The sequence below is a fragment of the Micromesistius poutassou genome (assembly GCF_964030765.1).
Source record: "Micromesistius poutassou genome assembly, chromosome: 22".
Taxonomy (NCBI): domain Eukaryota; kingdom Metazoa; phylum Chordata; class Actinopteri; order Gadiformes; family Gadidae; genus Micromesistius; species Micromesistius poutassou.
Genome location: NC_140292.1, coordinates 10,247,034 through 10,263,659, shown reverse-complemented (window position 1 = coordinate 10,263,659; position 16,626 = coordinate 10,247,034). Strand labels below are relative to the sequence as shown.

The following is a 16,626-nucleotide window of genomic DNA, read 5'->3' as shown; positions in this document are numbered from 1 at the left end:
CTTTTGCCCAGCTAAGTCGCGTCCTGTTTGGGGAGGAGGCGGTTCACTCAAGAAGGCGGGTCGCCACAACACACACACACACCAGCAAATTAATCACTTTATATGGCGTCTGAGCGTCAACTCTGTGTTATATTACCCTTATGAGGCATAGGATGAAAATTCCTCTTCCTCTAATTGCAGAGTATTACTGCAGCGGTGTGGAATTACCATCCCGCCAATAACTCAAAAGAAGAAGGGGCGTTAGTATGCTGAGCGCCCGTCGATAGGATAAGGCGCCGGGCCATCAATGAGGAGTGTGAAAGACCGTTGTGGTCACCTCACGTATTTCGGGATGTTGGAAAGAAAGAAAAATGAGGCAATTCCGTTTGGCCAAAAATAATTTTAAAGTAAGTTTTATTTACTTCAAACCCAGGGTCCAAAAATAAACAAAACTATTGGTTACAAAAATACAAATTAAAGTTTCAAAAATAATAACTTATTAATTTAGCAGCTTAGCATAGCCCAGCATAAACTAAACTTAAATAATCCTAACATAGATCTAAGTGGTGGCCTCGCATCAAACCACCTCTAACTTCTCTTTCCTCAACACAACTTGAGACTCCCCTTAAAGGGGTAGTTCAGGATTTTGGACATCGGGTCTCATTTCCAAGTGAGCCAGTGTGTTATTTATCATTGGAGACCATTTCAACACTTTTCATTCAGTCCTTCTAGTTGGAGAAATCGCTGGTGCTAGGCTAGCGCAACTCGAGGGGAACTGCTAGCCTGCCAATAAAAACAGTTTGGACGTCTGACGCCCACGTGCACACACACACACACACACACGCACACACACTCTAAAAACCCCCAACAATAATATCATATTTTGGCATTGATATTATAAACAATTGATTGTTTTTCACAGCTGATTATGTTAATTTCTTGATTTTTTTTGGCACTATTATATTTAATTTGTTTTAGTTCATGTTGTCTTTTTCTTGGTGGCCCGGGCCATGACCAAGCGTTGTGAGGGCGTCCCCCGTTGATCTGGTGGTCTCTCCGGGGGCAACGCCCCCTGCAGGGGGGCAGCGGGCCCCGCGGTTAACCCCCTCGGCCCTCAACAAGACGGGCCCCGCGTTGGTTTAAGCTGATGCCAGCGCTGTGGGGGTGGTTGGTGGTCGGTCGCTCCCCTCTGTTTTACCAGCTGCATCCTCTGATGCCCTTGCTGGGAGGGGAGGGGGGAGGGAGGGGAGGAGGGAGAGAGGGGGAGGGAGGGGAAGAGGGAGGGAGGGGAAGAGGGAGAGTGAGAGAGATTTACGCCAACCCTAACTTAACAACTATTCTGTTTTCCCACTCTGAAGGTCGATGGTATACAGGCGAGGTACTAGGGGTGTCGCTCAAACTAGGATAATAATAGAATGATAATATATATAGATATTTATATACACCACAGCATTCTCAAATTCTTGATCCTGATTGGCCCATAACATTCCAATGGTGTACATTTTAATGACATTTTCCAATAACAGGACAAACGTGACTCTGCCTTTACAGTTTTTCACAATTGTTTAAACACATTAATTGGAACATCACAGCACAACACAATGTGCACAACCTGAAACTCATGTACCAACTGCAAAACCAATTCTGCTGAACTCCAAGCACATTTTCTGCGTTAGACTCAGATTCCCATTCCAAACCACACATTTTTCACAACACTGCACACAATTCTCAATATCTTGCACACTCTTCCTGAATTCCCTCTCTTGGTGTTCACACAGAACACACTGCCAATCACATTTCTAAACTCCAAAGGCTGTTGTGCAATTATCTATCTGTAATTTGCTATAGAAGGGTCACAGAAGAAAGACATGACACTAAAGTACAGAAATTGAGTATCACTCTATCAGAATGTTGATAATGGTGATGATGATGAACGTTATTCTCATTATGGTTATCATCATTATTTAGGATATTATCCATCTTATGGTGGAAATGTACTGGATATAAGTATTGACTCTTAAGGCTATGTGCAGGCGTGTATGTATGTATAAATGTAGGTAAGTGTATGCATATATATGCAAACACACTGTATGTATGACATTTGTTTGTTACTCTTAAAGATGTGAGAAGGGGGGGCTTGATATAAGCTGAAGCTTCTTCCCCTACCCTTTGGTTACGACCAATAAAACTGCATTCATTCGTTCATTCTTTCATTCATTCATTCATTCAGATGTTTTGTTTACAGTATTGCCTATTTTCTGTTCTCTTTCATTTCATCCCGTTTTCATCCTGTTTACTGTGATTTACAGTAGACTGCACATTTTGGGTACATATACAGTATTTGTTGTTACTGTAAAGTATTGTGTGTGCCAAAGTGTGCTTTTGCAAGAGAAGTGTAGGATTTAGCATTTTGTGTGTGAGTTTTGAGATTTGTGTTTAGGGTTTTGGGAACGTGAGGTCAATCAGGAAATGTGTTTAAGCAATTGACAAGCAGTCAATGCGCTACAAATACAACATTAAAGGGGACATATTATACAACCAGGTGTGAGTGTGCTTAGCCATTACACACCCTATGATGTCAGAAGGGGCACATTTTCAAAACGGCTTGTAACGGCTAATCACACTCACACCTGGTGGTATAATATGTCCCCTTTAAACTTAACGGTCCAATACAACTATTGACCTCATGTTTCCTTGACAACACAAAAAGCCATATGCTCAAAGTGCCGTGGAATACTATTATATCTGATTAAGTCCATCCAATCCAATAACGCTATAGAGGAAAGTAGCTAATATGGAGGGTGGTGGCTGGAATAGCGTTAGCATTATAAAGCTCTCCAGGGATCCCGTTATCAGTAAGTAACGTACTTTGGCGGTGGTTAGCCACCTTAGCCTGGCCTCAGCCTCATCACCCACCCAGCGTACGTTAGGTTCCAATAAGGGGACGCCCGGTCGAGGTTTAGACCCTCCATAATTCATAAGTCAGGAGACCAAATCGCCAGGAACAGCTCTCTCAAGTCCTGTCCTATAGGTCCTGTATGGTCCAATCAGAGCTCAGGTCTGTGTAGAGAATACTGCTAAGATTCAAAGGATTAAAGTTTACATGTAGATCACATCAGTTCTTATTTCTAGCTGTTCATTTCAGTAGGGTAGGTTTAATTTCTTTTTTTTCTCTCGATTTATAACCTCGAAAATTACAGCTCATTATACCTGCTGATAAATTGGGCAAATTCCCTCGCATCAGAACAAAAAATGATTCAAAACCTAAAAAACGTGTTTCAGTTTCGAGCCCCACAGACTAAAACCTATCCTTGACCAAAGCAAGGACAGAGCTGGTCCCAATGAGAGCCTCACTGGGACTATGAGCTGCACCTCAGTAATTGGGACAGGTCAGAAGCAGAGGACTACATTCCCCACGGGCAGTGAAGTTCAGTTCATACAATTCTGTTTTGAACTAGTTCATGTACAGTTCTTTTAGAAACCGAGGAAAAACTGTGGGAGTGAATATTTCTGTGCTTTTCTTTTAAAATGGATCCTCTCCATTATCAACTGCCCATCACTACCATCTAAAATTGTTGTGGATATTATTTGCACACCTTTTTCATTCATCCCAACTAAGGCAGTAACTCTATTTAATAAACATTTATTCTGGACCTAAGGATCAATTCAGAATGTCACAAAATCTGAACTAGTTCAAGTTCAAGTTCTTTAGTTAAAAATATGTTAAGTTCAGTTCAAAGTTCATAGAAAAATGAACTAGTTCTTTTGAACTAGTTCAGGCACTGCCCACGGGTCAACATAATGTGTTCTTACTTAGAAATATCCAGCCTATCATAAACAAAGGCATAACAAGCTGTCCAAAGTCAAATGAATACACATTCAGTTTTTCACTGTTGTCTATATATGTCTATATATATCTTCTTCAGAGCAGCAAAGACAACACTTAAAAAGCAATTTTAGTTATGTTTGTTTAATTCAGTTGTTTTGTGCATTCTTCGCTGCAGATAGTGGTTAGTGGAAGCAGTAAACTTCCTCTTTATGGTTTATCACAGCTCTGTAGCTCTCAAGGTTAAAAACAAAAGTTCACAGCTTCTGTTTGTTAATCATGCTGGTCTGGTCTTAACACAGACATACAATCAAAAATGCATACAATACCAGCCAATCAGAGCAGTGTTGATCTAGTTGTTAATGAATAGAAAATCAACAGCAGCATAAAAACAACCCCTCTTATAGTCATGATCCCGGCCGCTGTTTAACATACTATAATTACTGGGCTCATATGGATTCATATATCTTTTTAAATATGTATTATGATACATTTCAAAAATGAATGTGGAATTTGTGTTTCTTAATCCTTGAAGATGTTAATGCAGTGAATTCATAAGGTACATGTCTACATTTTGGTTGTTGTGTCAGTGTTTGTGAATCACATAAATGAATGATAAAAAAACAATATGACTCTTAAAATATGCTTGGCCTCAGTAGATCACTCCCGTCATTCTTTGCTTCGCTCTATGACGACTTATGAAGACCTTTAACTCGCAGACTTCAAAAGCTAAAGTTTAGCACGCAAACAACACAAGCCAACCGCCTTCAAAGAAGCGCTGCTACGTCTGATGAAACACACAGCGTGTTCAACGGCAAAGTATCACACTACTTCCTTCATGTTCCCCTTTTAAAGCAATGAACTAAAGAGAGACATCTGAAAGGCGACTGGTGTTTTGACCGTTAAACACCGGAGACCTCTTTGGTTCCCATGCAGAGCGTGTTGTTTTCTGCTGGAGATGAGGAGGGGTTCAGAGCTGCCTGGTTCAGACAGAAACAGATAATTGGTCTCGGTGGAGGTTAGGGATGTGAATAACTCAAATTGTTCATGGTCGAATAATCAGTGGGTGGTGTGAACGAATAATAGATTATTCGATGTGTGCCGACATTCACAAAGGCAGCCATGGATCATTGGCAAGAAATCACTCTATCTTAAACGCAAAAAAACAAACTTTAACAGTGATCAGTGTTTGTGTTGTATGCATATATATTAATATTTATGCTTGTGTATTGTGTATATTGTTTTTCTGTACATGATTAATAATAATAATAAAAACTAATAGTTCTACAGAACCAACATTAGTTCCGTCCATTAATTCTTGTTTATTTGAATGGGAAAAAATGTTCAAAAAACGGTCCAAATGTTAAAAACCCTCAGGAACGAATAATCGAATATTCTGACCCATCCCTAGTGGAGGTGAAGTGTCATCTGATTGGTTTAGGCCTTTCTGCTTGTTGTCTTCAGCACACATTGGCTCTGGCCGGGTTGGCAGCCCGCCCGGCTTCGGGCCCCCAGGGGCCGGCCCCTCCTCTTACCATGTCTAAATGTTCATGTGCTTACTTTAGCGTCGCCGTGTTGATAATAGTCTGCGATTTCTGGATGCTGTCTTGCATGGTGCGATTTGAATTAAATTAATTCGGAGTTGATACCAATCAAATTAGAAATGTAATTGTATTTAGAGTAATCCAATTTAATCTAACCTCATCTAATTCAAACGAATGTACTCTAATCACGAAATGATAACAGAAACGTGTGTTCTGAGTACGAAACAGAGTTCTTGTGATATGGAAGTTTTCCTTATTTGTTTGTAGAAGCAAAAGTGAGAAAAAGGCTTTCACCGCACATCCCAGTCCTTCATCACCATCTCAAAGACGCACACTGGCTGAAAAGCAGCGCTTTTGTCTCAGACATAAAGGATGAGAAAATAACAGCAGACCGGAAAGAAGCATAGGGACCATCAGCTCTGTGGCCCCCCGCCCAGCCAGCGGTGCCACAACATCAGCCACACCACACTGTCTGCACCACGCCGTGGTTCAGCCGTGGCCCCCTTCCTCCTCCCCCCTCCTCCTCCCCCTCCCACCTTCCTCCTCCTCCTCCCTCCTCCACCTCCTCCCTACTCCCCCCCACCCCCTCCTCCACTTCACCACTTCAATTTTCATTACTTGCTACATTGCTGTAATTGGTATTGGACAGTGTGGAAGTCGTGCTTCTGAGAGATATAATTGTCCAAGGGTTGTGTGTGTAATGAGTGTCCTCCATCTGCACCATTGGTCCTGTTCACATCAGCGTTTTGAGTCTCTGGTCTGCAGTCCACAAAGCAGAATATTGCCATCCACAGCAATTGTCTGAAGAACTGCTGTTGTGTAGAAACCTCATTCTGAATATCCGTAGAGCATATAGCGACGCACCCATCTAGCATATTTCCAACAAAGGACCTCGAAGGGTAAAGGATCTCTAGAAAGACAGTTGTGTGTGTGTGTGTGTGTGTGTGTTGGTCTGTTTATGTTTAGAATGTTGTAGAGAGAGAGAGAGAGAGAGAGAGAGAGAGAGAGAGAGAGAGAGAGAGAGAGAGAGAGAGAGAGAGAGAGAGAGAGAGAGAGAGAGAGAGAGAGATGAGAGAGAGAGAGAGAGAGAGAGAGAGAGAGAGAGAGAGAATTGACAGGTTCCCAGGCCCCTGGGGTCTTATTAGCAGCATGGGTCAGGGTACCTAACCCTGACATCAGGGGCCATCAGGGTGAGGGCCAAGCGGTGAACCCTCCCATGAGACGCTCATACACCCACCATGCGGAGTGCGGTGGTCAGACACATGGATGGAGGTGATGAAATGGTAAAACCAGGAGACTGGTTAGCTACACTTAATTCTGATTTAATCATTTGATCACCTACATTTGACACACTGGCCCTTTAATGCTTATAACTGCATTAACTAATAGTAATAATAGTAATAAGTAGTAAATAATGTACCCTTACTGTTAAGTTTTGCCATTAGAAGTAATGCAAATATTATTTATAAATAAAATCCACCAAGAAGCCGCACAGACTCAGAGATGAGGGCTGTAGGCCTCTCCACATGACACCATGACAGAGAAACGGTCAATCTGAAGGAAATGGCCGTCAGAGGTGGTAATGTGTGAGCTAAAGGGTTAGGATGAGTGTGAGTCAAAATCAAATGTGCTGATTCTCCCCAAGCTCTGTCAAAATGATATACACTGCTTAACATACATTTCTAAATCATGCATACAATTCCTTTCAAAGAAATAAATGTGAATATATAATAATGGCCAATGTTTGAGCATCAGTAGGAAATCATTATTTATGATAGACGTTCACTCTCAATATGTGTTTCTCTAGATTATTAGCTGATTGGCTGCAGCGACAATGGCATCCTTCAGAACTCATTCTCTGCCCCTGCTTGGTCTAATTCTACTGAATAATACGTTGTTATGGCAGAGCTATTATCCTGCAATTTCTGCAGCTCATTGGTGCTTCTACAAGCAAGTCCTGTCTATTCAGTTTAACGTTTAGACCACTTACCCACTCTGTAGAAAGAAAACAGCAATGGTCTCAACATTTACTTTGAGATCTAATGTGTGTACACTTTAAAATGCTGTTTAGGAGTAGGTTAGCCCCATTGTGACCCAAACAGTGGGTCAAACAGTCCAGCCAATGCAAACCTTCTGTTGAAGGTAAGCATCTTTTTAACACAGCTTCTGAAGATACGCTAAAGATCCAAATGTTTGTCCTTATGCCGTCCAGTCAGGGTAGTTGTTTTATCTGGGGTGAAACAAATGTTTAAATCCATAAAATGTCCATGTCTGTCATTGTTTTGGTCAAAGTCGGACTTCAAACATGGTCAGCTTGTCCCTTGACTGCCATTGCTGCTCCTGTGATTGGTTTGTGGCATCCATCTCACCTGTCAATCACAGGTGCATGACAGACAATCCTTCTGAGTGGTGGAGAAACGTAGGGAGGGAGGGAGCCGAGAGGAAGGGAATGTTGTTGTAGTTTCAGAAGCTTGCTCCCATCTGCTCTTTTACAAACTGTTTACAACTCTCTGATCTGACGTAGCGCAGCTTTAATGTGAGCCACCGAGAGCTGACTAGCCTGGTTCTCTTCCTGATTACACAAGCAGGCCAATCACTGTGTTGTACTTCCTTTCAACGAGCCCCCATCACAAGGCGGTCCAACATCTGCCCTCTGACACGCCCACTTGTGATGTCACTAAGTCACAGGGCAGCTTTTGACAGGGCTTGTAACGGCTAATCACTCTCACACCTGGAGGTAAAACAGGGGCCCTTAAAAAGATAATTTAGTTTTACAACCTCTCTACTAGTTAGCATTGTAATCGCTTTTTTTATTTAGCTTTAATAACATCAAACTAATTCAGCCCTCAGTTGTTCTCTCCCCCGCCTGTGGGCTCAAGCATCATGATTATGCCACCGCTAGGAACGTGTGTGTGTGTGTGTGTGTGTGTGTGTGTGTGTGTGTGTGTGTGTGTGTGTGTGTGTGTGTGTGTGTGTGTGTGTGTGTGTGTGTGTGTGTGTGTGTGTGTGTGTGTGTTTAAGGGTTCTGTGTTCATTAAATGAAGTGGTTATTGTACTTGAACTCACAGTGGGACTTGTGGCTGCCAATGTACAAAGTGATGTGGCTTTAACTTTACACTTCTTTGCGACCCTTCTTACTTGGCCTGATCCCTACGTGTGTTTTTGCGTGTGCTTGTGTGGGTGTCTGTGTGTGCGTTGGTGTAGTGATTCATCTCCCTATAAGGACGCAGTGGTCCGTGGTCACACTCATGTTCACGTGAGTGATGAAGGATTCAGATTGGATACAGAAACAAACACAGATCCCAAATGTTCTGTACGGCTGGTAACGAGAAACCATGAGTCAGCTAGTGGGCCCCAACTTCTTTCTTTTTTTCCTGCTGTAAATCCTAAAATAGTTTGAGACTCAGGCAGTATTGAATGGCAGCCCAAAGTTCTTATTATTTTATTATTTGATCACTTTTAAAATAGCTTTTTCACACCAAAATGGCTATACTGTATAACACAGCTAAGACCTGAACCCTCTAATGTTGACCATATATTCTATATGCTCCGCCTGTGTTCCCCTTAGGAACGACACACACCGTAGCCCAAGAAGTATGAGTACACCTTACTGGAAATGACTCCGCTAGACACACACACACACACACAGACACAGACACAGACACACACACAGACGAGTATTACCGTCAATCTTCAGAGGTGTGTGTGTGGGACCAGACAGACTAATGATGGCTCCAAGGGGTCATAAGATGGGCCTCAGATTTCAAGAGGCTCCTTCTGCCTGTCAGACCCCCAGGTAAAGGGCCGCTCCCTGCGTGAAGGGCCCACTTTACCACACGGCTCGGCTAATGCAGGCCCTGGTCACCTTGGGGACGTCTTCAAGAATCACACTGGATCCAAATGAAATCATCTCATCTAAAGACTTGTGTTCTTTGTGGTGCTGATTACCATTTACTAATCCATCTGACTCATGCATCCAGAGCTTTGTTGTTGGGGAGTTATCTTGCTAAAAGACGCCAACAGGTAGGTTAAAAGTAGGGCTGTACAACGATTCATTTTTTTAATCGCGATTAATTGCATAGTATTGGTGAGTTAACTCACGATTAATCACACAAAATTATATTTTAAATCCACTCCAATTAAAGTTAAATAAGATTATCAAATGGAATGACACATTATCATTCATACCAAATGTACTTAATAAGCAAAAACTAGACCAAGTGATCTTGAGAGAGTTTTATTGACTCACTCAGTGTGGGTTGAATATGAAACTTACGGAACACCACAGATTTGGGAATTGTCACTTACTGCAAGTGTAATTGAATGTAAAGTAAGTGGAACTAAAAACAAAAATGATTTCTGATATGAATGTTGACATTCTGTGGATTTGATGTGTGAGAATGTGCGTTAATGTGTCAATTTGTTAGGGTCTGGCAACGAGTAATGAAAATGGCCCAACTTGAGGGGCGGCACCAAGCATGGATTTCAAAATATCACTGCACGCAATTGGATAACGCTACGACCAATCAGAAGAATGCAAGAGGATACGTATCCAGACCAGCCGAGCTAACCAATAGATTAGACTCTTGCCGTATCCGGTCGGTAAAACAGCAACGCTTTTGCCCCGCCCATATCAGATACACCAATGTGATTAGTTAATGTTCTGGGCCAGGGGAATCGGGGCGTGAGTATATTGTTCGTTCCCAGAGTGACTCTCTGAGCAAAATCAAATTGTGATCTCGAGAGAACTCTGGATTTCCAGGGTACCAATTTGTATTAATTGCGTGAAAATAAGATTGCGTTAACGCGTAATTAACACGTTAACTTGCCCAGCCCTAGTTAAAAAGGTAAATGGACTGCATTTTATATCCCTGCATTATTCATGCACACATTCACACACCGACGGCGGTGTCAACCATGCAAGGCGACAGCCAGCTCGTCAGGAGCAGTTAGGGTGAGGTGTCTCGCTCAGGGACACCACGAACCTCAGCTAGGACGAGCCGGGATTGAAATAGCATCCTTTTGGTTACCAGCCAACCCGCTCTACCTCCTGAGCCACATGCTGGGTGTGTGGACACTGCGAGATTGAACAGTGAACCCCTTTAGCCTGTGAGTTCAACACCCTTAACCGTGGGGCGGACCACCCTCTGTGGCGCTACGTATGAAACGTATGAACGCGGCAGGCATTTCCAGTGTCGCAGCCGTTAACGCTTTGCAATAGCCTCAATTATGGTATAGCAATTATAATATAGCATTCCCCCTAACGACACCATCGCCAACAGCTTGTTAAAGTTAGCCACCACAATGGGCTCCTCACGACACACTTAACCGGTGATCGTGGCACCCTGATATCATCACTGCTCTCCCTGTAATTGGGCTGAGGAAATCGCCGTGGTAACGAGTGTTGTCCCAGCACTGTCTGTCTCAGGCGAGGCGGGGGGGAGAAGGCGTGCATCAGAAACTGGTATTTGTGGTTCCCTGCAGGCCGCCTCTTTGAAACTCCACTCCAATTAACTGCACGTTTCCCCGCTCAGTGTGTTTGCTAAGTGGTCGAGGGTTTGAGAGCTTTAAGTCAGGAGAGCCGAGTCGTCTGTGCTCTCAGCGGCTCCTGCTGGTCGGGGCCCCAGTGTGGGGCCGACACCGGCGCGGTGTCTAATCACCAACGTCGTCGCTGTGGAAGAGGGACACTGAGCTCAGTCAGCGTGAGGCTGGCCCTTTATCGCTTCTGATGGTTCTGGTTAGACGCCGGCCTCCGTGGGGTCCGAAGGGGCCCGCCGTTCTGAAGCCCCCCCCCCACCTTGAGGTTGGAAGAGGGGAACAGAGGAACAGACGGAGGGTCTGACGTTGTTAGCGGCGACACACGGGGCAGCATGCGGGGTGGGGGGCGAGGGCGAGACCACTTCCTGGTCGTGGAGTGTGTACGGCGTGGATCCGGCCATGGCGAGCCGGCTGTCGTGATCCACACACACGGGGAACACGCCATGTACAGCCCCGCCCCTAACAGTCTCCTGACACGTGTGCAGACGGGCGCCTCTCACTGCCGTCCCCCGGGGCCACTAAAGGTGCTGGTTTGGTCACATGACCCCCATGCCGGCCTGATGGATGCTGATCCCTGGAACGCCCGTAATTGGGCTTCCTCTGCAGGGCCCAGCCGTCCTCCGCTCGCTCACTCAGACACTGCGTCGTCATGGCGATGAACTGGGATGGAGAGGGGGGTGGGGGTGCGGGGTAATGATCTGCTCTCAGTGTCAGTGTGAGGAAGAAGGCTGTAAACAGGTGACAGCGGGGGCTCAGTTCTTACCCGGGGTGGTGAAGTGCAATCAGGGCGCTGATGTTGATTGGTTGACGCGTGTGTTGACAGGCTCTTAGTGGCGCCGCTGCGACAGCAGAAGCCGTTAGAGTTCTCTTGTGTAATGTGTGCCGCGTGCTACTGTTTTAATATGTGTGAAGTTAACTCAAGGTTGTTTTAATCCGACGGTGTGAGTCGTGGTTGTGACATGTATATGTTGTGCGTTTACCACACGCTGGGTTTGATGTCCAGCCTGACCCTGACCGGACAGCAGGGGGCCGCTGAGGCCGCTGCAACATTTATGACAAGTGGTTATACAAAAACAACAAGAAAATAAGAACTGAATAATGCAGAACACGCATCACGGATATATCTTGTGAAGGACGCATGGATTTCCACAACAGGATGGAAGAGATAAATACAAGTCAATACAATACATACTTTTTATTTTATGAGGAAAACTTCAACAATCATATCAAACTGAAGTGAAGCTAAATTACCCAAAGGGTGCTGAATTTCACCTGAAAAGGATATATCTAAAACTGCAGAGTAGTCCTACAACTTCACGTTAACAACACAGTGAATGGAAACCCTCTGCCATCCCTGGAGGTCCATACTCATCATGTCTCATCATGTGTGTCCCCATACTGTCGACACTTTAGCTGTGCTGCATTCATGTTGTCCATTATGTCGTTTCAAAGCACAAAAGAGCAAAGGAAAATCACAGGCATGTTGTTAAAATCTCCCCTGTAATATATTCATCAGAATTGCTCTGGGTTTACAAGCAGAGGAGATTCATGAATAAACGGTACTGCTGCCTCCTTTAAAATGGGCTCGGTCTCAGCCAGCCAGAGGTGCTCTCTAACAGGTCCTCATTTCAAGCTCCTTTGTGTGTTTGTGTGTCCTCCTATATATATATATATATATATATAAATTAATATTGTTTTGCAACCAACTTCACCCATGACTATAAGTTAACTTTCGATGAACTTAGGAATGCATACTGGACTGGATGCACATAATGCAGCCGGCTGTTTTATTACTTCACACTAATATTAAATTGGTAATAAAGAAAAGGTGTATGATTAAGCTGGGACAGCTGTAGGGAACCTAAGAACATTACGAGAGGTAGAGAGTACAGGCCTCGATGTGGCACTGTAGACACACACACACACACATACACACATACATACACATACACACACACACACCAACTGTAATAATCTCCACTTGGGGGAACTGAGGGAGATGTTGAAGGTGATCACAATGGAAGCGACTAGAGACGTGTGTGGACTCCTGTGGGGAGCAGGGAGATCACATGGGCTGCGTCGCTGCTTTGGAGCCAATGATGGTAGGATCTGGAGACGCTGGTCATGACAGTGCAGTTGGTTTTGGTCTCAAACCCTTTGCAGGTGCCCTCTGATTCAGCCAGTGTTGTCTTATTATCTAAGCTAGTCTGGTTATGATAAGCTAAAACAACGGAGGTGTTAAAGCGTGGTTTGGTACGACTTTAGCTGTATTTATCTGACCTTTGCACCTGGAATATTATAAGAACAGTTTAGTCTATGTTTGCACATGCACTGTTCAACTGTTAAGAATCAGAAGATGCTTTTGACCTATAAATGCTTTGACCTATATATAAATGTTTTTTTTCAGTTCAACCTTGTGGGTTCAGCTCGCAAATATCCCCCCTAAGGTAAATATCAGCTTCCACTGCGTTCAATGAAGTAATCCGTTTTATTCTCTCACTTTCTTATTTCTTTGTTGCTGTTCTGCCATCCGAAAGAGTCTGACATAGCATCTGGCACACTGTTACCTGACGCCATCAATAAACATCACAGCTTCTGAGGTTCTGAGTAAACAATTTCTAATGACTATAATTTCCATTATTTATTGCCTATATGGCCTGGAAATGAAAAATGTAATTGCAGAAGAGAAAAAATTAATAACTCAATATAATACTCTTCACAACAACGAAGGTTGAGTTTTCTGTGCTGCCATCAAACTATTTGTTTAAACGTTATGTAACGCATAACCTGACGATGTGTTAATGAAACACATGAGTCCTCACCAATGCTTTGAATAATGGTGTTATATTTTCTGTTGAACTCTTATCTTATTCTTATCTCTTATCTTATACTAACCACTAATTCTAAGTTTTTGACAGGTTTTGAAAACATTTTTATTAAAATATACTTTGGTTGGACTCAAACAGTCAGTACATATTTAATGTCTCGGTATTTAATCCAAAGTGAATGTGACACAGGTCATTCAGTAGCAGGTAGGGGGCATCAGGCCTTCAGGTACAGCCTGTGGACATTGGGGATCGGACCCAGTGCCTTTCTGATGGGAGGTCAGGTTTTTCTATGTTTATCTACTTGAAGTGCTTTCATCTGAATCTCTAGCGATGATGAAATACAATAATTCATTAACATCAATGTTGACAGATGTTTTTGGGAGGCTACGAACGTTTGAAGAATCACACCACTGGTAGCAAAGTTTATATTCGTTTTTTTCATTTGACAGGTTGTGAAAACTCACTATAATTCACCTAGTTTTGATTATAAAGTCTGTATTTTAATAACCCGCGGCAGTTCAATTGACTCACAGGAGACATTTCACTACACACAGTGCATGCAGAACAATCTCTTTGGAGTGGTTCAGGGTGAGATGATGGATCACTCAATCCATCCCATAATAGATTGCTGCATCAACCTGCCAATGGTTTCTTTCCGTAGCCCCGTCGTAGTCTTCTCCTTACCGAAGCTCATGGGACTTCACACAGAGTAGTTCAATTCACTTATGGTGGACGAGAGGGGAGCAACCAGTTAGAGAGAGGCTGGGATCGAGTTTCAGGAATATTGCTTTCACAGGGTTAAATCTGCTGGATGGAGTTACATGTTTGTAGCATTCCTCATATTGGCCAGTTTTGCAATAAATAATTTCATCCATTGGCAAACTGTAAAACAGCTGTGCCATCATTGTCACGCCAACAGTTGAGAAGAATGTGCCAGAATAAAAAAAAGATACAAAAAGAAAATGATTGCCCAAGAGATATTTGATCATTTTCCTGATTGTAATTAGTCACAGTACTTATTTTTCATAAATTCTGAAAGTCTTTTCAGTTTACAGTCTGTGATGTAAACTCAGGAATTTAAAAGGAAGGTTGCTCCAGGGAGGATTATTATTAATGTTACACATTTTTGACTGTCTCGCCATTCCTCTCCACATCTCTGCAATATTAAACTTAAAAAATATTAAAACCATTTTTATCCCCCATCGTTTGTGCATGGATATCAAACCCAGACCACACTCTGCTTCCCTGATTTGGGATTCTCAGCTCAATGCAGGAATAGCGACAAGCACTTAATTCCCCTTTGCCTGCTGGAGCGGGACCCGGAGATCCAAACAAACTAGCGGGGTGTGGGCCCCCAGGGGCCATGCCTAGAGGCGCCTCCAAGGGGGAGCTGGAGGAGGAAGAGGCCTGTTAAACCCAGCATTCACCGTCCAGCTGACACTCTGAGCCCCGACGGGGCCTAGGCTAAAGGGAGGGGGGGGTGGGCATGTGTGTTTGTTTGTGTGTTCTATTTTATTCTTATTTTTACTGTTTTCTTCTTCTTCGTGTGTGTGTGTGTGTGTGTGTGTGTGTGTGTGTGTGTGTGTGTGTGTGTGTGTGTGTGTGTGTGTGTGTGTGTGTGTGTGTGTGTGTGTGTGTGTGTGTGTGTGTGTGTGTGTGTGTGTGTGTGTTGCGTTACACACAGGGACAAACTGAAGTCATTTAATTGGAGAGTCGTTTACTCAGAGAATGAATGCCTCATCTTTGTCCGTGAACCAATTACACTCTTTGTCTTCTTCTAACAGACCGTTCTGCCACAACACCATTTGCATTCTCCCCCCTAACGGCCATCAGAGGATCCATAGGGTATGGAAGCATATATGTAGTAAAATTCAAATAGCAATGCAATTTGCAATTTGCAATTCAATAAGTCATTACATTGTGCAATTGACAATTCATTATGCAATTTAATAATGTAATTTGTAAATACGTTATTCAAAGTGTATTTTAATATGCAAAGTGACAATGAAATCCTCAATAAAATTTGCAAAAGTTATAACAATAAAAATAGAATAACATTTTGTCAAATGTTTTGAGTTCCTTTATTCAAATTGAAAAGCTATAGCGTCCCCGTGATTGCAATGCACTTCGCCACGCTCCGTGTGTTGCAAAATTCAAATGACATTTCAATCCGCAAAACACTTTGCAAATCGTTTTGCAAAACGTTTTGCAAAACGTATCAGCCAATCGCGTCTGGGGGGGAACTACGTCACTTGCTCGTCAGACCAGCTGATCATCCACGCACATTGCAATTTATTTATTTATTTATCCCGCAGCAGCTGCCAGACCGTCTTTTCCGCCATTTTCAGTTATAATTACGTAAACTCAGTCAAACCATAGACCTATTAAGAGTCAAATCTGGCACAATGCTAGGCATAGAAAATAAATTGCAACGTGCGTGCGAACCAAAAAAAGTAGTGCCGGTTTGGTGATGGTTTCGTGCCGTGCCGTATCCAGTGGAATAGCCTACATTGACTATAATGGTTTCTAATGTCTTCGGCGAATGTTTTTATTGCTGTGCCGCTTCCGTGACAGTTCCGTGACGGTTCTGGTGGAAATTGCCCTTCACTCAACATTCCGAAAATATCTATCATGTTGGATAACCCTGATTTTGCCATCGGGTGCTCTTGGAGTTGATGAGATTATATCTTTAAGGGAATGACAGCTATGCGAAAGTAGCGTTCCGTTTTTGTTTTTTTTGGCCCGGTCGTAGGGGTGGCCAGCGTGGTGGCCGAAGTTTGACCAATGGTGGCCACGGCCACCCCTGGCTACCACGTGGCTCCGCCACTAGAGTCGAGTCTGACCGACTCAGTGACTGAGAATCATGATTCACTGCTACCGGAAATGCGGACAAACAAACGAATCTTCTTGG

General features: G+C 43.4%; 1 pseudogene across 1 annotated transcript in view; it reads right to left on the bottom strand.

Annotated features, from left to right (window-relative positions):
• The window catches only part of LOC311367623, a 34,213-nt pseudogene that overhangs the window by 11,662 nt on the left and 5,925 nt on the right, over positions 1-16,626 (bottom strand). The window contains exons 2-3 of the transcript in view: positions 11,363-11,547; positions 11,147-11,298 (exon numbers count right to left, since the gene is read on the bottom strand). The product of the transcript in view is annotated as an uncharacterized misc_RNA (transcript). The remainder of the gene's footprint in view (positions 1-11,146; positions 11,299-11,362; positions 11,548-16,626) is intronic.